The 22,394-nt window shown below is 41.8% G+C and overlaps 1 protein-coding gene and 1 pseudogene across 5 annotated transcripts in view; one reads left to right on the forward strand and one right to left on the reverse strand.

Annotated features, from left to right (window-relative positions):
* Positions 1 to 22,394, reverse strand: part of MACROD2 (mono-ADP ribosylhydrolase 2) — a 1,902,899-nt gene that overhangs the window by 489,324 nt on the left and 1,391,181 nt on the right. The gene's annotated exons all lie outside the window — the stretch shown is intronic.
* On the forward strand, positions 16,756 to 18,120 carry LOC308523604 (nuclear prelamin A recognition factor-like; annotated as a pseudogene). Its single transcript has one exon. The product of its transcript is annotated as a nuclear prelamin A recognition factor-like (transcript).

The following is a 22,394-nucleotide window of genomic DNA, read 5'->3' on the forward strand; positions in this document are numbered from 1 at the left end:
CCATTACCAAAATAACATAGTCATATCCTTTTTATTTCAAACATGTGGTAAGATCTGCAAAATTATAAAACAGAGAATGAATGACTGCCTATGCCTGTTGATTATTTAGGATTACCCAAGTTTCCTTGCTACATCGAGACCCTCTTTTGTTTGTTATCTGAGAAAATCACTTTCTTTTATGGATATTTGGGCTGGGTGTATATACTTGTAAGAGAGGAAATGAGCATTCTCCTTTGAAAGCCAGAACAACCCAACCAGTTTTGCCAAGTAAAAAGAAAAGAAGAAAAAAAGGTCAATTACCATAGACAGAGGCACATACTTCCAGTATGGTTTAGCAATTTTTGACTATGTGGCTTTCTTTCTAACTAAATCAAGTTAGTAGATACAACTTCTGCATCTTTACATAAAACTAGAGGCCTGGTGCACAGATTTGTGCAATGGTGGGGTCCTTCAACCTGGCCTGCACCCTCTTGCAATCTGAGACCCCTTGGGAAATGTCGGAGAGCCGGTTTCAGCTCGATCCCAGCAGGCCAGGCTGAGGGACCCCACTGGTGCATAATTCATGCACCGGGCCTCTAAGTATGCATATAAAATCTTTGGTTATTCTCTTCCAACCATCCCTCCTCCACCCTTCCCTCTGAGATTCATCAGTCTATTCCATGTTTCTATACCTGTGCATTGAGCATCTTCCCCCTGGTTGTCAGTGTCGTCATAGCTACTGACCGAACAGTTGAATGGGGAATGGTAGCTTAGGCTTTTATATATATAGATAGTTGAAAGTTATTGACCCACTGTTTCTCAGGTTTGCCAGCCACGTCAGAACACTATAATTCTATAAACATATGTGATCATTCTTGCTTCTTTGTTCATAATGCACTCCAGCCTCCTTCTCTCCCTACCCTGATTTTAATGGCCTCCCTTCTACTCCCACTTAGTCAAACCTTTCATTATATCAGTTTTCCTCACCTCAATAGAGACTTTCTTGAAAAGTTTAACCCAAAATAGTCTCTTCATTTACCAAATATCTAGAGGACTTATGTTATATCTCCACTACTTGGGACAGTGCCACATTTTATGCCATCTCATCATTGTCATATAATTGTTTCACAAGATTAGATATTGTTAGATCCAACTCAATTTGTCTGGCATATGGTCAGGGAATAAGAGATATAATTTTTTGGTATCCACCTCAGCATCTGATATACATGTTAAAGAAATATCTCTAGAGTGCCCTTAGGACTAACACTCAAGTAAGGATAGACCCAAAATCATAGTCCTAGCCTTTGTGAAGTTTATACTAACGCATATATCCTTCTTATTTTAAAATATATCATACATTTTTGAACATTAAAAAAACTCTATTCAATCAGTCCCTTGTTTCACTTTTCATCATTACTCATTAACTTGCCAAAAATATTTTTTTCCTTAGGTTGAGTATGAAGTTTGCCCAGGGCAACCAGATGTTGAATAGAGATCTCTGAATGTTCCTATAAGTAGTTTTCTGGTTCTAGATCCCTGCATGAGGAAGGGAGATTTAAGTTTATGTAAAGCGAGACTAAATGGTCATGATACAAATAAGGACAATAAAAGAATGATTAGCCTAGCCCAGCTGCCTTGTAATATGATCTGAATATCACTGACTCCTTACAAGAGTGTCGTCATGTGAAGTTTCACTGGCTAGTTACTATCGATAGTAACAGGAACACTTTAATGATAAATGCAAAACATACAAGTTGGGTTGACCTTATTCATGCTGACAGTTCTTCATTCGATTGCTTTGGGTGCATTAGTGTAAATAAATGGAAACCAGGTTGGTCGATAATCACACCATAATGCCTCATAAGCCTGTAGAGGATGGGAATTATGTATTTGAAATATGTCATCTTTCTTAATGTGAATGATGTTTTGCCCATCCTGGACACTGTTGTAAAGGAAAATTATACTACCTAAAGCAGAGGTTTATCTAATAGTTCTTGGCTACCAACTCTGTGCCAGGAACTCTGCCAGGTGTCAGAGATAAAATGGCAATGACAAACATGATCTTGTACCTCTTAGTAGGATTCCAGTAGAGAGTAAGCATCCACTTCCCAATCAAATATCCAATTATAAGTGTGATGAATGGTCTGAAAGAAAAGTGCAAGAGGTAACAGGAGTTCCTTCTCCCTCAGTGACCAAACACTTCATCTTCAAGAACTGACAGTATGGCACCTGGAAATGACTCAACACTGAGATATTTGTGGACTAATGGAGAAACGTAAACAACACAAAAAAGCTCAAGCCACTGAGGCAATCATAACAGCTACATTGCCAGGATCAGAACATGTTATGACAGACACTTAAGAGCAAGAAGTAAATCTTAGTCTAGCTATCTGGGCCAATAGAGCTGATCAGAGCTGCTTATAGGGTATGTTGCCAGGGAGAAAAGCATACAGGAATATATGTGAGACAAAAACACATCTCCTAGAGTTGTGAGCAAGTCCTGCTCACAATTGCAGGAATTGGTACAAAGTTGGGACACAGTTCAAGGAACTTTGGTGTGTACAGTCAAGGGAAAAGCCAGAGGATGAAAAAATAAGCCAGAATACAATAGAGGAACCTGGGAAGGAGTCTGGCTTCAGATGGTTACATGGATTTACTGAATTCATTGGCTGATGCAGTAAATGTATAAACCTTATCTCATTTTATTTTTAACTCATTTTCGCCATTAAACTTTTAGCAATGATGCTTTACAAGGCTCCGTGAAATGAAATTTCCTTTCAGATAGTTTCTTATTTCATACAACTGCATTACAATGCTGAATCGGCAGATATCTGAATACTATTAATTAAGTTTTACTATTATTATTGCAGAGAACTGAATAAGGAGGCTTTTATTTGAATAAAATCTTGAGTTAAAAATTCACACTTAAGACCAATGGAGACCAAAAGACTTAGTAATATTTATTTATATCTAGTGAGCTCTTTTTATTTTCTCTGATGAACATATAACCTAGGCTGCTGGAGTCCAAAAATCTAGGGCTATATTGTTTTCAATAGTACTTTCTGCAATGATGTTATATTCTGCTCTGTCCAATATGGTCACCAATAGCCACATGTGTTTATTGAGTGTTTGAAATGTGGTTGGTTAAGTGAGAAGCCTGAAACACCATTCACAAAGAATGTATGCATCCCTATGTTCATAGCAGTGTTATTTGCAATAGCTAATTTATGGTAACAGCCCAAGTGCCCATCAGTAGATGTGTGTATAAAAAAGCTGTGGAACATTTACACAATGGAATACTATGCAGTCATAAAAAGAAGGATCTCTTACTCTTTGCAACAGCATGCAGGAACCTGGAGAGTATAATGCTTAGTGAAATAAGCCAATCAGAGAAAGGCAAATATCACATGATCTCACTAGTAAGTGATGAACAAACAGGTCCAGAGGCATGGAAACATGGAACAGACTGATATATATCAGAGTGTGTGTGTGAGAATTAACCAAAGAACTTATATGCAAATATGCATAACCAATGGACACAGACAATAGTGTGGTAAAGGCCTGGGTTGGGCAAGGGCTGGGAGGAGGTGGGTAAAGGTGAGGGTGGGGGCTGGGGGACAGCTTTAATACTACCAACAATAAAATAAAAATAAAGAAATATTAATTTTATTTAATTTTAATATTCAAATGTAGCTAATGCCCACCATATTGTACAGTGCAAAGATATAACCCATCTTGACTAGAAAGCATGCAGAGCTATAACTGGGCATTACATAATAACTGTCTTTCTTTAGACAATTCCTCTGCCCTCAGGTTTCCCATAGTTACCAACTCCCCTTACTCTTGAAAGGAGAACAACAACAACAAAAAAACCCTTGTAGGTGACTCAACATTCACCTAGAATAGAGATTATCATGAAACGACATTCCAGAAACCATATCTGGCCCATAGATATGTTTGTGTTGATTTACACTATAGTTTTTAAAGTCTTTAAATTAGTTTTTAAGATTTGTAAAATTGATTTTTTCCTCCCAAAATCTCAATGTCTGTCTTCTTCAGAAAAAAATTAGACCATGAGGCCAAGTTGGCTAATACTTCCTGGCAGTCAATATCTGGAACTGAGCCAAAGAGATGCTTGATGTTTAGTAAAAACTCTGCGCAGCCTACTTCACTTACTCTCACAGCATTTCTTGGCCCCTGGAATGGCTGGAGTTTGAGAGTCCTGATCTACAAATCTTCCGCAGGCAGAAGCATCAAATCTGAGATCCTGATAAGCCTGGTGATGTTACCTCTGTTACTCTGACCTTTAATATTCAGTAAAGAAAGGAAAAAGCTCAATACAAACTCCTTCTATTCAAGTTAATATCTCTTCACTCTTCTTCAAAATTAAATAGGTATGTGCACATATACAGAAGATTTCAAGGTTATTGTATCATTCTGTATGTGAGCCAAGGCCAAGACTACTGGTTTCAGAATATACAGAAGTGACATTTACCAGCTTGGACATATTTCTTAACCACGGCCTCAATTTTTAGATTTATAAAATGTTGAGACATAAATAACTTGGAATAGGGCCTGGCACAGTGCAAAGACTCAGTACCTGTTAGCTACTGTTATTCTACATTTAGATTGAACGTTAGTTATGAAAATGACTTCCATGAAGGAAGAATAAAGATAAGTCTTATCACCCCAAATAGCCACAGCTATCCTGAGATAGAAGAACAAAGTTGGAGGGATCACAATACCAGATATCAAGCTATATTACCAAGCCACAGTTCTCAGAACTGCCTGGTACTGGCACAAGAACAGACATGTAGACCAATGGAACAGAACAGAGAACCCAGAAATCGACCCAAGCCATTATGCTCAATTAATATTTGACAAAGGAGGCAAGAGCATACAATGGAATCAAAACAGCCTCTTTAATAAATGGTGCTGAGAAATTTGGTCAGATACATGCAAAAAATTGAAACTAGATGATCAACTTACACCATACACAAAAACAAACTCAAAATGGCTAAAGGACTTGAATGTAAGACGAGAAACCATAAAAATCCTACAAGATTCCATAGGCAGCAAAATAGCAGGTATGTGTTGTAGCAATATCTCTACAGACACAGCTCCTAGGGTAAGGGAGACTAAGGAGAAAATAAACAAATGGGATTACATCAAAATAAAAAGCTTCTGCACAGCAACAGAAACCATCAACAAAACAACAAGAAAGCCCACTTGCATGGGAGAACAAATTTGCCAATGATAGTTCCGATAAAGCAGGGGTGGGCAACCCCTGGCACGCGTGCCAAACATGGATGCCAGTAACTTTTGCTGGCACGCGAAACCTTCTCTTATAATCTTCCATTTACAATTTTTTTCTTAATATCGACTTTTTTAAAAAATATTTTTTATTGATTTTTTACAGAGAGGAAGGGAGAGAGATAGAGAGTTAGAAACATCGATGAGAGAGAAACATCGATCAGCTGCCTCCACACATCTCCCACTGGGGATATGCCCGCAACCCAGGTACATGCCCTTACGCGGAATCGAACCTGGGACCTATCAGTCCGCAGGCCAACACTCTATCCACTGAGCCAAACCGGTTTCGGTGACTTTTTTATTTTTCAGATAAATTCAGTGTAGGTGCACCTTAGATGAATAAATAATTTTACATAACAAGTTATCTTAAAGACCATAGATAGACATGGATTGATGAGAGAGGGGAAGAGCAATTTCTATGCCTCTGCCTTAACTCTTCCTGCCTTCCTAGATCCGACCAGTGTTTTGGTTTCATCCACATATGCTTGTGAATCTTTGTTCTCATAGATGAATTTTGTTAAGTCTTGTAATAGGAGTAGCCTGATGGATGAAAGTAGTAGCTCGTGCATTTCTCTGAAGGTCACAAAATGTAAACCTGATGTAAAATCTCTGTCATCAGTGATGCAGCAGCAAAAGTCCCATTGATAATATCAAACGGAGTCATAAAGTTTTCTGTCGGACTATCAGTGTACATGTATACATTAAAAAATAAATGTATTTTTCATCATTATATACTGTGTTTTTGTCGCTCAAATGAATTTTATTATTTCTTCAAGGTTCTTCACATATGTACACTTCAGAGATATCAAGTAGGTGTAACATGTTCTCAAAAAATTAGGGTTGGCACGCAGAAGAATTTTGAGTCAGAGATTTTGCTGGTTTTGGCATGCACTCACAAAAAGGTTGCCCACCCCTGCAATAAAGGTTTAATCTCCAAAATTTGCAGAGAACTCATACAACTTAACAAAAGGAAGATAAATGATCCAATCAAAAAATGGTCAAACGACCTAAATAGACACTCTTCGAAAGAGGACTTACAGAAGGCCAAGAGACATATGAAAACATGCTCAAAGTCACTAATCATCCCAGAGATGCAAATCAAAACAACAAAGAGATACCATCTCACACCTGGCAGAATGGCTATCATCAACAAATCAACAAACAAGTGCTGGCGAGGATGTGGAGAAAAAGGAGCCCTTGTGCACTGCTGGTGGGGATGCAGACTGGTGCAGCCACTGTGGAGAACAGTCTGGAGTTTCCTCAAAAAGTTGAGAATGGAACTCCCATTTGACCCAGTAATCCCACTTCTAGGACTACATCCCAAGAAACCAGAAACACCAATCAGAATGGATATATGCACCCCTATGTTCATAGCAGCACAATTTACAATAGCTAAGATTTGGAAACAACCTAAGTGCCCATCAGCAGATGAGTGGATTAAAAAACTGTCTTTCATCTACACGATGTAATACTATGCTGCTATAAAAAAGAAGAAACTTTTACCATTTGCCACAGCATGGATGGACCTGGAGAGTATTATGCTAAGTGAAATAAGCCAGCGGGAGAAAGATAAATACTACATGATCTCAATTATATGCGGGATATAATGATCAACATAATTTGATGAACAAGAATAGATCCAGAGAAAAATGGTAGGGGGTGGGGGAGGTTAGAGAGCAACCAAAAAATTCGTATGCATGCATATCAGCATAACCAATGGACACAGATACTGGGGCAGTAGGGGCTTGCCCAGGGTGGGAATGACTGGTGGGGGGGTCAATTGGGGAAAAAGAGACATATGTAAAACTTTAGACAATAGATTTTATTTTTATTTTTTTAATATATATATTTTATTGATTTTTACAGAGAGGAAGGGAGAGAGATAGAGAGTTAGAAACATCGATGAGAGAGAAACATCGATCACCTGCCTCCTGCACACACCCTACTGAGGATGTGCCTGCAACCAAGGTACATGCCCTTGACCGGAATCGAACCTGGGACCTTTCAGTCTCCAGGCTGATGCTCTATCCACTGAGTCGAACTGGTTAGGGCTAGACAATAGATTTTAAAAAAGATAAGTCTTAGCCACAGTATAACAGGTTTTCACCCTCCAGTTGATTCTAAACCACAGGAGAGATCTGAGTTGGCTTGTATATGTTAAGTGAACAGTCCCGAGAACAGTTATCAATGACTTAGCAAAAGCTCCCCATTTCTCCACTGCTCTAAATACTGCAGCACAGCCTGGGAGAGCTTCTGAGTAGCACATTCCCAAATGCCATGCATGCACAACTTCTCTTCCTGCTGATGTCCAATGCCCTGACAAAACAACTCTCCCTGAACAAAGAAAGACAGCAGTCAACTGTGCCCCAAATCAGTCCTTTGTCTGCCCCAGACATGTCTCTTCCAACAGCATTCTTGAGCCACTGAACCTGACTGCAAATTCAGAATGAAACATAAAACGTCTAAAACTCAGATGGTTCAGAATTCAGCTTTTCTTTGTGTATTTACTTTTGAAAAGTACATTTTGAACTTGACCCAAATTGTCTATCACCATTCATGTGATGAAACACATCCTTCTCATGGCAAAATCTTTCTTTTCTATGAATAAATTTAGCTTTTAATTCATATGAAGTGAGGCTAATCTTTAAGAATCCTTCAAAGGGTGCTTAAGGCCAACCCAGAGATCACTATAGATGGTCCGTTTTTATTATGGCTCTCACCCAAATGAATTGACATCTGGGTGGGAAGAATGTCAGGCCTGTTCATTGCCTGCTCACCCATCTGTCCCAAGTTAAACTGTAACTGTTCAAGTTTCTCCCCTCCACCCAGCAGGCAGTTAGCGCCAGTTACCAGCAGGCAGACTACACTCTCCAAGACTAGAGAATGTTCAGTCCTGATTTTCTCCCAACTCTGGCTATTTTTTCATTTTTATTTTGGTTTCAAATCACTGTATGCTCATATTTCTGGACTGATCATCAAATGAAACATCAAGAGGATACCATCTCTACTGTCACAAGGCAAGAGAACACAATCCTAGCAAGCACATCCCTAATTTGTATTTAGAAATAAGAAATAACTTCAATCCTGCCTTAATGAGTTATCTTCAACATATTAATTAATACACATTATTTCATTTCACCAACTCTACTGTATATATATATCCACATTCACATCTTTGCTAATGATAATAGAAATATAACTAATAACCACAATGAGTGGTTAGTAGTTTAGCACAGCTAACATTTGTATAGCACTTCACAAGCACATTCACATACTTTCTCTTATGTACTTTTCAAAAGATACTTATGAGACAGGTGGAGCAAACAGGGATGAACATTTTTGGATGCTCAATATGATCTAGGCATTATGATAGGGTTTTCTGTGTGCTACCTCTTTAAGTGTGCCAGGACCAGAGTGAGGTGTGGGAAGCGCATAGGGTGTGGCACCTTAAATAGTGTATCTTCCTCTCTTCAAAGATGGACAAACTAATACTCAGAAATCTTCAGCAACTTGCCAAAGGGCTCCATTTAGTAGGTCTCTGACCCCATTCTGGTGTTCTTCTTTCTACTGAGGGGGCCAGTGGCCCCAAGACATTTCCAAATAAAGCTGCACTAAAGAATTGTATAAGAATTGATTTGGCTGCTTGAACTTTCACTTAAAATTCAGTGTAGATAGCACTCCAAAGAAAATCTTCATTTAATCGTGATCACTGTTTATAAAATGAGAATGCTGCTTATTTTGAGCTTTGTTAGTTTCTTTAAAGTTCTGCAATTAGCATACCCTAATTATGTGTACTATTGGATTTATCATCAATAATTTTGGTTTGTTTGTACAGTAATGAGGTGAATGGACTACCCTAGAGATAGCAGAAAGTGAATGTGAGTCACATTCTCATTTTTATTTTTATACAATTTCAAAATACAATCTGTCCCCTCGCTCCAATAGAAGTTTATGAAAATCCACCAGAAACTCTTATCGTGTCCATTACTTTAGCATTCTCCAAAATAAAACCCTCAAGTTAATACTTATCTTGTTCCAAAGTCACTAAAACACAAAAACTTCAAGCTTAAAACAACTTCATTGTAAAGGGCTGTACATTTTATGTCTTCCTCGCAGCTTTAAATCTACTCACAGCAGTCCCAGATAGAATTTATGGAAATACAATAATATGCCAATTAACTACAGTCAACCAGTTCCTAATTCTACATCTCCAGAATGTCTTTATTATTAATGAAAACCCCTGTCATGCTCACTGAGAAACAAGAAGGCAAGCTGAAAGAAAAACCAACCCACTCTTAATTATACTTATAATTGTTCTTGGAGATGCATAATTCCTCACCTCGAACTTCAAGTCCATGGATCAAATTTAGCCCAGTTCTCTGCTGTGGGAAGCTGCTGACACAATTAGGGCGAGTCATGCAAGAGAAAATCCACAGGCCTATCCACAAAGCACACAGCCAGGAAACACCTAATTATATATTTGTTCTTGCTGTCCCTTCCCTCTGGTTTAACCACCCATTTGCCATTAATTGTATCTGATGAGGAACAGAATATAAATCTGTAAGTTGGGGGTTTTGGCTCCAGAATTAAAAACTCTAGTGAGATCTATGTTTGACTCATGGCAGGACTTCCAAATCTATTGTCAAGAATTAGTGGGGATTGGCCAGTGTGGCTCAGTGGTTGAGCATTGACCCATGACACAGGTCATTGTTCCATTCCCCATCAGGGCACATGCCTGTTTTGCAGGCTTGATCCCCAGTAGGGGGGTGTGCCAGAGGCAGCTGATCAACGCTTCTATCTCATCATTGATATTTCTATCTCTCTCTCCCTCTCACTTCCCACCTTTGAAATTAATAAAAACGTATTTAAAAAACAAATAAAATAAATAAAAACAGCATTTAAAACAAAGAAACAAAACACTAGTGGGAAGATGGGCATGTGGATATTGCTAAGATCTAGGCCAGGATATTAGTTCAAGTAACAAAAAGAAGGGATCTCTCAGGGGCAATCTAAGCCCTAACTTGCTTTTTATTAAACAGGTGCTTAGACATTTGGGGGTATATAGTGTAGAATATATCCACCTGATTTCCAACAGTCCCATAGAGCAACATGGGGTGCCTCAGGCCAACTGAATCTTTCAGTTCCTCTGTTGAGTCTGTCCTTATCTTTGCAGTCTCAACTGTCATGGAAACTGCAGATCTTTGTTATTAGAGGAAAATCTAGATGCTCCAAGGGTCCCATTATACCTTAAAAAGAGTGAAATCACCTGTGTACATTGGCCATGGCATGCAGTGTCACACTAGGCGTTGTCACTATTATCAGTGTTGGTGTCAAATGAAACAAAGGGGATGAGTGCCCTGTTTATGCAATAGCCGTTATATTAACTTTGGTTCACTGGCTCCAGGAAGTCTCATTCCAACATGTTGGAAAAAGTCTCCATGCCATTCCTACTCCCTGGGGATACTTTGCCCAATTTAAATGCCTCACCAAATTACTAGGTAGGTTCTTCTCCCGAGATTCATATGAAAATGTATTTATTCCCTACCCAATTTGGGTTTTACCCATAAAACATCTTTACATCACCAAATGTAACCTATGTAACTGACAAAATTGACCATTCCCATTCAACAAGCTGTTTAAAGAAACGTTTGCTTACTTATGTCACTAATCATTCTATTATTGTAGCATTTGTCCAGTTCTCATTGCATTTGATGGAATTGATTGAAATGTTTCTTTCTGACTCATCTCTTCCCCTGACTCCAATAGGATAGCTTCTTCGGCATTGTGTACAGTTCCCGGCTTCTCCTCGCCTTTGCCTCAAGAGCCTTTGCAGGCTAGCCCTTGGCAATCAATTATAGGTGATTCAGATACTGAAACTATCTATTGTGCACACCGACCTCATCTATACTCTGCAGCCCCCGTCCTTAGTCCCTGCCTCTAAGAATGCTGTAACCTACCTAGACAAGCCAGAAAGAGGACTGAAGCAGGTCGAGTCCCTCCAACTACAGGAGGCCTATTTCTTCCAGCTCATTTCCACTGCTTTCCAAACTGAGGTCACTTGGCACTTCACTTGTTTTAGGAGCAAGACCCTTTCTCTTTCATAAGAGCTCACTTGAATACACATTTAAATGCTATTTACTTAATAGTTTTCCTTAAATTATGTTAATTGTATTTCTTAGCAAACTATAACTCTTAAAACTGCTTTTACATGAAAGGCCTTTCAGAACTTGTTTTATGGATATTCTCAAACTTATTTAAATAAGATAGCATATTTCAAGTGAAAGTTTAACTTTCTATCTGCCTGGTCCCAAGTACATAATAAACACTCTTAGTCTATATAAAGCACTGAACAAAATGGAAGCCTGGATAAGATCTTAATAAATGGTAGTTATTATGTTATCCTCATTAGCCACTGACTAGAAAGGAATGGAAGTGTTTCTCGTGTAACATTATCAGAACGCACAGGGCTTCTTTCCTCCCTCCCTGTCTTCCTGTCAACTTTCCATCTTTCTTCACCTCTAATCTCCTCCACTTTCTTCTTTCCTCATCTTCTTTGTGGTTTTAAGTCAAACATGCAGGATAGTGAGAAAAAAGAGAAAAGGAATGGGAGCACATAAGTTTTAAGTCTAGAAGGAATAATTATTGGAAAATAATTTGGCCTCTGCATAAAAGTACCAAAATGCAAACACAGAGCCAAAAGATATTCCTGTATTTTCCCAGTGGTTGGTATTTAATTAGCACTCTGCTATTGTCAATTGGCTTTGCTGCCACTGGGATAAATCATTTGTAAGCTATTTTGGAGGCTCGAACTATTGCCACTACCATTTCATCAATCTCCTCATCAGCTTTGTCATTAGAGATCTCAGTGATTTCTCACCTTTTCAAGAACTCTGTGTGCATGGATTTGACCTCTAGAAGTATTTGGCCACTATCATCTCGGCTATTAAATGTCAGACTCAGACATCTCAAGCTGTGTGTCAAGACACTGCATTCTGGCAGTAATGAACCCATTACCTTTCTCCCCTCTCATAAAGCATGCTCTTCAAGTACCCAAAATTGTGTGATACAAGTTCTCGCAGGGGTTCACTTTATCATGTGTGCCTTTGAAAAGAATGTCTGTTGCCAGCTCTATTAATATCCAGACTTTTGATAGTTTGTGCCTGCACATTATGCAAATAATGTCAGCTCATCTTTCCTTGGTGAACCAGGCAGCTGGGTCAGGCAACGAGATATAACTAAGCAACCTGTTCCATTAGCATTTTCCAGGTCTGTTGAGATCAATGGCTTTTTCAAATTGTATTTTCTACTCTTCAAAAATGTCACACTGAGCTTGCTTTGTGCCTGCTAATGAGTCCTGAGAGGGCAGGAAGGCCAGTGGACACTGGCTACATCACCGTCAGGCTGTTTCCTATAAACCCTCCATCCAGGCTGTTTGTCACCTCTGCACCTATGTGGTGGTGGCCTGAAGCATGAGCATGCTAGGTGGATTCAAAGAGGAAGTCAATGAGACTGGAGAGTAGCAAGCCAGGGATGAACAGAATGGGTGGGACCAGAGAGACTTTTCCTCGGTGTCATGGACTGATTTAGCAGTTGAGTGGAGCCTACATATTCTTCTCAGAATATATATCAAGATTTTAAACAAATAAAAATACAAAAGATTACAAAGGAAACCATTTTATTGAGATAATTACCTGAAATCAGTGTGTGCTACGGCAATATTGCATGCTTCTTTACTGACACATGAAAATAAGATCTAGGGGTTATTTGAAGTCACGGGTAGTGTTTTGACATTTCTATAGCAACTGTAATGTGATGGGAAATATCTGTGATTTCTACTGATAACAAAGTCACAAGAACTGCTGATACCGCTGTGGTTTGGGGCTACAGTCATGTCAAAAGGAAGTGCTAACTTGCAGTTAGAAGGTAATGACAATAATTGCTTTTATTTTCATGAACTCCTGGAGAACTCCTAAGAGTGTGGGGACCATGGGTTGAGTGCTCGTGTTGTAGGTGAGGCGTTTGGATTTTACTCCCAGGAGAATTAAAGTCCTGGGGAGAGTGTGCAGGCCTTGGGTACTTGTCCACTTAAGTCAGGAAGCAGCAGGAGCCTTCCTTGTCTATTCTCTCTACGTGGTGCCTCTCAGTACTCTGGGCATCATTTGTTCTGGCATTTACCACATTATTGTGTAATAACTGTGTTGTCTCCTCTAATAGTTTAAGAACTATGTCTCAACCATCTTTATATAAACAGTACACAAGACATACTAGCTACTGAGTAAGTGTGTGTTAAATACATTAATGAAGACTGGGATGCTTTTGAAAGAATTACACGTGAATCTACACTGCCAAGATTTTTCTGAGGAACTTGCTTTTCTTTTTGAAAGCGCTTATATATGAAAATAAACATTTAAAAAAACCTCATCAGCCCCAGCCAGTGTATTTGAGCATTGTCCCATGTATCAAAAGGTCACCAGTTCAATTACTGGTCAGGGCACATGTCCAAGTTCCAGGCTTGATCCCAAGGAGGGTGCGTGCAGGAAGTAGCCAATTGATGTTTCTCACATCAATGTTTCCCTCTCTCTCTCTTCCTCTCCCTTCCTCTCTCTAAAAAAACCCAACAAAACCACATACACAAAAATCAATAAAAATTAGTATCATCAGACTTTAGAACTGAAAATAGAAATATTGACATCATCAGCCAGATTAAAATCAAATAATTTAAAAGTAGATTTATCTAAATAAATAGTGTATCTACCTAAAAACCTTGATTAAAAATCACAGGAGTCTGTGCAGGTAAATAGAAGGCCAGGTGGGCAAAGGGATGAAGAAGCACTGAGCACACCAGCTAGGAGTCAACAAGTCAAAAGCTCATGCAAGGGGATGAGCTTCCAGGAATCTTCATTTTTTTTCTGGTTTGTCCTAGATTCTAGAATAGGCTCTCTAATTGAGGCAATAGCTGAAAGCTGCCCAACTTCAGTCCGGGGCCATACCTGGAACCTGGGTGGAGCTCTGCACACAGGGCTGGTTTCCAGTCCCCATGTTTATTACCAGATGGGGTGTGAAGATGAAGGCTTGAACCTTACTTTAGAATCGAATGAAATTCAGGTAAAAGCCTATTAACATGATCAAAAAAGAACCTGCATGAGACAGATGTGCAGGCTTCATGCATGTTCAGTTTCATCACTGTACGAAACAATGTAAAACATGATTTCGGTCAATGGGTTTTTATCAAGGCTTTCCCTTGGATTAAACACACACACAGATACAAATAACCTCTACTATGCACAATGAATATGCTTCACATTTCACTTAGTTTGAGGCTCTACATGCTCCGGTAAACCAATGCATTAAGGAGTTTCACAGGAAAGATAATGGTGGAGGGAGCAATTTAAATCCCATTCCTGCTGCAAATACATCAGGCAATTCCTTTTATTACACATTTAATAAATTTACTAATACATTCCAGAGTATACAGTTATCCCCATCCTCTAAGGGGCGAATATATTTCAAAAATGAGGAATGCAATTTCTTTTTTCTTTGCTTCCTGAATAGAACGTGACTATTTGGGGGCTCACTCCCTGCTGGCAAATGGCCATTTCCTGCCTCTAGACAGAAAGGCTTATAAGAACTTATAAAAAACAGTCAAAATCCTCTGTAGACATTCAATAAGTTACAAAGAAAAGAACGTTTTGATGAGTTGGTGCAAATGAATCAGGAACATATGGATGCTATTTCCCTTGAGTTTAAATTTGAAAAGAGAAGAAACTTCTTAGAAAAATGAACTTTGTAGATGTCACTGAACCAAGCAGTAAAACATATGAGATGATTACTCAACTTAATACATTCCTACCTTGCCCTGTGCTTAGCTGAGGCATGCTCAGGTCATTTGTAGCTCAATTTGGACTGTCAAACACACAGCCCATCTGCTCTAATTGTTTTCAGAGTAAAATTCTGGACAGCAGTAGATATGAAGGTGGTTAGTATCTTCAGCAATTAATTTTATTATAGTGATTCATTTTCTATTTTCTCAAAAAAATAATTTTGTCAGTGGCAGGAGATTATGGTGACATTGTGGGTAACACATATCTGTATATCCAATGCCCTGGTGGGTGATGGAAACTGGCTCCCAAGGACAACCGGGTACCAATAAGGACGCCATCACCTGCAGCCAGGCTAAATGGTGCCCTCATGCCCAGGGAGAACTAATTTGCTTCATATGACTGAGCACTTCATTCTCAAAAGGTTTTTCAGGAACCAATATAATTATACCTGAACCAAGGGGTAATCTGTTGTCTTTCTTTCACAATCTGACTACAATAATTACTAAGATAATGAGTCAATTGTATATGTTGATGACTTTTACTTATATATTAAATATACCTCATGCATGGAGTTATATAAGCACATGTCTTAACACAATGATTACTACAATAAGGATATTAGAAATATATTAAAATGCTTTCTTAAGGAGAGCCAAAGGCCCCTACTGTACACAGGATGCCACAGAAAGCTGACTAGTAACTCCCCTGGATATTTCATGTGAGTTGAAGTTACACACTTTATTTAGACATGATCAAACTCATTAGGTCAAAGGGAATTATGGGACTGAAGAGACAAATGCTTATCAGTAGGAAAGCTGTGGTGGCCACTCTGGTACATTCTAGAGACAATACACCCCACACCACAGGAGGCTCCTAATCCCTTGTTAGGAGGCCAATTATATGTTTGTTGAGAAGGGCTCACTTAGAAGAGCCTTTTCCACATTAGAGAGAATAAATATGAACTTGTACTTTGGCATATTCTAGCTGGAAAAAGATCCTTGAGAGTAATCGGTCTAATCATTCTAAACCACTAGCTGAAAAACATCCTAATATATAAAAATCCTGGGTCCGTCATGAATGAACGGAGGATAGCTCCATCCCCTGGCACTCAGGCTCCACTGATTAGGGGCTGGCTAACGGGGGAACCGGGGTCCCTCAGGCTCCAGTGAATCTCTGGCAGCAGCAACTGATGAGCGGGCAGAGGCAGACCGCTTGGTCCCTCTCCCAGACCACAGGCTCCCATTGATCAGGGGATAGTTAACAGGGAACCGGAGTGAGTGGCACAGGGACTGGCGAGCAGCTGGAAGGCAGGCCTCTTGGTCCCTCCTCCTGGCCCTCAGTCTCCAATCAATCAGTGGTGGAGGCGGGGCGGAACTAGGGACTGGCTTCCTTAGTAGCCCTGTAGGTTCAATCTCCAGAGGACAGGCCAGGTACCAATGGACCAGCGCCTTCAGCATGATCCCAACAGCGCTGCTGCCTCCTGGAACTCGGTCTTGAGCACTGTGGCCACTTCCCCTCCCTAGATGCTCCACAAGGAAGAAAGGATATCTCCAGCAGCACCAGGGGCGACCAGCAGTGACTGACTGCTCTCCCTGTGGTTTCTCCAAGTCACTTGAGCCAGCCCCCACCTGCCCCACTCCAGATGAAGTGTGATCACTGCAAACGGAAGGAATATAGGAAGAAAAACAAAAACCGATGACCAAGAGAATACTGCAGTCAACGTCCGGAGTCTGGCTCAGGAGAATGGAGAGAAGGGAGAATTCCATAAGGTGCCCAATGCCAAGATTTTTCTGAGTGACTGCCTGGCGTGTGACAGTTGTGTGACCGCAGAGGAAGGAGTCCAAGTTTCTCAACAGAACACCAAGGACTTCTTCCCTGTTCTGAACCTTAACAAGAAATGATACCTCACAGCACAAGGTGCTGGCAGTGTCTGTGTGTCCTTAGTCTCTGCCTTATTTTGCTGCTAAATTCAGCCTGTGTCATTGATGCATCCAGAAGGCTCTGCAGCTTCCTCAAAAGCCTTGGGGCGCACTGTCCTTGACATGAAGATAGCTGCGGACTTCAGCATCCTGGAGAGTCAGAAGGAATTTGTGCGTTGGTACTGCCAGCACCGCGAGGAAGAGCCCTGGCTACCCATGATGACCTCTGCCTGCCCCAGCTGGGACTTATATGTAGAGCCTATACTGGGTCACCCCATCATCCCCACCTCTGAATGGCCAAGTCTCCCTAGCAGGTCATGGGCTCTCTGGTGAAGGATTACTTCACCAGACGGCAGAACCTGTCCCCAGACAAGATTTTCCACGTCATTGTGGCTCCGGGTTATGACAAGAAACTGGAGGCCCTTTGAGAAGGTGTTCCCACAGCTTTACACAGTTCCCAGGGTGCTGACCGCATGTTAACCTCAGGTGAAATTGTCCAGATAATGGAGCAAAATGACTTTGCCTCGAATGACACCACCGTGGACACTCTGTTTGGAGACATGGAGGAGAAGGAGGTGAGGCTCCGTGAGGGTGCCAGCTCCGACGGGTACCTGGCACACATCTTCAGGCACATGGCCAAGGAGCTGTTCAACGAGGATGTGGGGGTGCTCACCTACCACATCCTGAGGAACAAAGACTTCCAGGAGGTCACCCTTGAAAGGGACGGAGAAGTTCTGCTACACTTTGAGGCTGCTTACGGCTTTCGGAACATCCAGAAGTGGTCCTGAAGCTGTAGAGGGGCAAGTTTCCCTGCCACTTCATGGAGGTTCTGGCCTGCGCCGGGCATGCCTAAGTGGCAGGGGCCAGGCCCAGGCAGACGACGGGTGTGCAGACAGGGCACTGCTGTGGCAGATGGAAGGCATCTATGCTGCCATCCCGGTGTGGTTCCTGGAGACCAGTGCCATGTGCAGGAGCTACACCAGGAGTGGCTGGGGCAGGGGAGGGGGGGGGAACTCCCCCTGGGTCCAGGTGGCCCTGCACACCACCTAGTAGGGTCCAGGTCAGCCTGTCAGGACATCAAGTGGTAAAGGTCCAGCAGACGCCCGGCCTCCAGGCTGCCTGAAGAAGAGTGTCAGACACGTGAAGGAAAGGCTTAGCATATCTGTCATCGCTTTGGTTTTCAGGACTCCCTGATCCCCATCTGTTGGCTCCCTCCCTCTGAGGGGCGCTATCATCATCACATGGGTGCAACTGGAATATTGTATCTCAAGAGGATTGCCCCAATGTACGTATCCTTTTATCCGATGATGAAAAAATCCCCAAGAACAAGAACAGAGACAGACTACTGTCCTTTAGGCTTAAGAAAAAAATCCCAGAAGTGTCCTGCGAAGAGCTGAGACTTGGTTCTGTCCACACGCCTCAGAGAGATTGGATGAGGAAATGGCCTGATTTGGCCCTGACTTTACCCACTTATGTTACTCTTGAAGGTGTCTTTGCCACAATGTGAATAAACTGCCACCTTTTGGAATAGGGGCTCATATGAAAGTCTGTATTCCCAACTCTTCTTGAAACAGATCTATGTTCTGCAGCTGTGGCCACCATCCTGAGATCAGGTCCTCTCGACCAGGTCCTGTTGCTGGGAATCAGGGGGCACTAGAGTGAAAGCCCCACTCCCCCACCCGTGCCCTTTTACATTCAGGGATTGAGCTGAACTCACTTTGGGGGATGCCTGGCAAGGGTGACAGGTGTCACAGACGGAAGGATGGAGAATGGAGAGGCCGACACCCTGCTCAGTCCCTTCCTGCATGGGATCAGGAAGATGAAGGCCAGCCAGCCCACACCACAATTGGGTGAGATAGCGTCCTCTGCGCCCACCTCTAACCCCGTGGGCCCGGCCACTCCTCTCAGCTCCGGGCAGCCCTCTGCGTTCCACAACAGTGCACTCTGCCCTCACATGCTGTTCGCCCTAAGTGAGAAGGAAGAGAGCAGTTGGTCTACAGAAAACTACACAGAAAGATAGGGCTCACACTGGTGAGCACAGTGGCAGTGGGGGGAGCCTCTCCTGCCTCCATGGCAGTGCTAAGTAGCAGTGAGCTGAGTGGTAATAAGCAGTGAGCAGGCGGGAAGTAAGGAGCGAGGGGTCCCAGATTGTGAGAGGGATTTCCAACTGTCTGCTTAGGCCCGTTCCCCGGGGGCCTAAGTCGGCAGGTGGACATCCCCTGAGGGGTTCTGGACTGCAAGAGGGTGCAGGCCAGGCTGAGGCACCCTCCCCCCCCCAGTGCACAAATTTTATGCACCAGGCCTCTAGGTCTATATAATAAAAGCTCAGCAACCAAATGGAGGAATGACCAGAACAACTGGTAGACCAGTTGCTATGATGTGCACTGACCACCAGGGAGCAGATGCTCAATGCAGGAGCTGCCCCCTGGTGCTCAGTGTGCTACCACAGTGGGAGCACTGCTTGACTGATTAGAATGAGTGGCTGCTCCCACTGCGAACCATGGGCCGACAGGCAGGAACCCGGGCTGCGATCCTCACCTCCTCGCCCCAGGTTCCTCCTCCTCGCTTCCTGCTATCTCCTCCTCGCCTCCTGCTGCCTCCTCCAGATGCCTGCAGGCCATGAAGCACCACTGCTGCTGGGTTCGCAGAGCTGACCCCGGAGCCTGGGAGGTAGGTTCCTGGCTGCCAAGGGACTGAGGCTTACTCTGCTACCTCTCAGTGCTATTGTCCCTGGGCCCAGCCTCGACCGGGCCCCCTAGAGAAGCGAGTGCTCTGGCTCCATGGAAGATGCTGGACCAGGGAGCAGCTGCTCAGAGAGCAGGTTCACAGACGCTCAGCTGACCTGGATGACCTGCACTCCCACAGTGGGCTGATCCCCACAGGCCATGCCCCCCACCAGTGTATGAATCCCGTGCACTGGGCCTCTAGTTTTAAAATAAAAGCTGCTGTTCCTCTGAAATATTTCAATCTGGTAGATTTAGGGGGTAGCCCAGTTGTTTGATTTAATTTATTTTCCAGGTGATTTTCACCATATTTTAGTGACAAGATGGTAACATTTCCCAGAACCTCCTTAGTCCCAGGAGAGTGTTCTTCCAACAAGCTTACCAACTCCTAAGCCATTCGGGGAACTCTTTGGTGTATAATAGGGCAGGAAAAACAGCCCAGATCAAGGGAAGATCTGCTAGTTAGACACAGCCAATGTTTATGTTGCAAAATAAATGCAGCTGAGTTATTCTTAGGTATCTAAAGTCACTACAGAAAGTAAAAAATTTCACACTGGCAAAATTATTCTTAAATTTCTTTTAAAAAGCCCGATGTTGGAAACTGACACATCAATAAATTCAACAAAGCCCAGTTCCCCTCCAGCTTTAGACGAGATTGCTGGAGTTTAAGTTGCCATTGAACAAAGAAGTTCTAGCTGATATTTTAGGAGCAATGTCAGAGAACCAACTAAAAAACAAAATGTCTATGAGCTAGCATCACATCAATGCAGAAAGAAGCTAAGAAGCATATGAGAATTTGGACAGATGGAAGAAAACAAATGTGTATGTCATGAAAAGGTTTATTGTGAAACTGAAAAAAAATTATATCATTTAAACATAACTCTCTTCCTATCTCTGTCTTTTTGTAAAGAATGCCCATAGCAGAAGCTATATGTACAGGTAGCACCTCCTGTCCACTGAACATCACTTTCTTGATCCTCAGCAAGTCACATGCCAAGTGGTTACAATTCTTGCAGCAGAACCAAGTCTAAGATCAGTAGTTCAGAATATACCTGAAGCCCTCACTTCCTTGCCCCAGGCCTTCAAACTTGGGATCACAAATGTGAACACTTCATTATGACCAGGTTTTAGAAACGTGAAATCAACATGGGTTTAGGAAACTGTAAATCTTCCAATATCCTTCTATTCTTGCTTCATTCAAATGAATAGTCTATCAACTAAATGTTAAGACTCCCTGGTATGTAATGAAGACACTAAAGCTTACTTCTCTACACTCAAGTTCCCATGTGGTGGGACTTCTAAGCTGTGCATGAATAGGACTGAGAAGAACTGTATGATTGAGAAGGGTATATTAGCAAGTCCTCCTGTCACTGGGCTCATACTCCAGCTCCTCAAAATGTGCTTTTACCATAAATGCATTAACCTAGTCTGATGTTGTGTGAGGTTTCTTCTAGTATGCTTTCTGTTGATAAGCCAAGAGATTGGAGAAATGATGGTTTTGCCAGATCTACTCATGTTTCTTACATAGTGGATAGAGGTGTCATCATTGAAGGAGGTCTGGTTTTTATAGAGGCCACCTCTATGTCTAAATGTGCAAGGAGAAACAGTGAGATGGTTATAGCTGTGGCCACAGTTTCCTTCTAAAACAGAGTCATAGCTGAGAACATTTCCTCTCATAAGCAAATCATTTAATTCCACAGAATGAGAAAGAACCATTTTTGTTCTTCTCTGATTTGAGCTAGGTGACAGTGGCAGGACTGCTGATTTTCCATTCAATCATAGTAGCAAATGAGCCCTGATCAATTAAAGGGGAGGGCAAAGCAAAGGGCTCTTTTTCTTCCCTACCAAAGAAGAAGTACAGCACATGCTTCTGTAAATGAAAATGGTATAGAATGTCCTTCAGTAGGACCTTTCAGTGTCCTTTTTACCTCTGTGGCAGATGTACAGCCAACCGCATACTCAGAGGTTTATTTTCTATTTATAAAAATATCACATCACTAAGATAATCAGCAGCTTTCATAACATAAAGATTTTTAAAGTTTGGCTATTTTAAAAGTACCATATAATTCAGGTCATTTACAAAAAAGCAACATGGTGGCCTTTCCACATAAGGGTTGTTAGTATTGGTTCTAAATAAACATATAAAAAATGAGGCCCTGGGTAGCATAGCTCAGTTGGTTGGGGCATCTTCCTGTACACCCAAAGGTTTGATTCCTAGGTCAGAGCACATTCCCTGGTTGTGAGTTCAATTCCCAGTCGGGTGCTTGCAGGAAGCAATCAATCAATGTTTCTCCTCTCTTTCTATCCTCCACTTCCTCTCTCTAAAATCAATAACATTTTTGCCTTGGCTGGTTTGGCTCAGTGGGTAGAGTGTCGGCCTGCAGACTAAAGGGTCCCGGGTTCAATTCCAGCCACGGGCACATGCCCAGGTTTCAGGCTTGATTCCCAGTGTGGGATGTGCAGGAGACAGATGATCAATGATTCTCTCTTATCATTGATGTTTCTATCTCTCTCTTCCTCTCCTTTCCTCACTGAAATCAATTAAAAATAATAACAAAATCAATAATATTTTTTAATTGGGGATCTTCTTAAAGGCGTCTAGACAGCATATGCAAATGCTTTATTATGTCAGTTGAAGA

The sequence above is a fragment of the Myotis nattereri genome (assembly GCF_964212035.1).
Source record: "Myotis nattereri genome assembly, chromosome: 8".
NCBI lineage: Eukaryota > Metazoa > Chordata > Mammalia > Chiroptera > Vespertilionidae > Myotis > Myotis nattereri.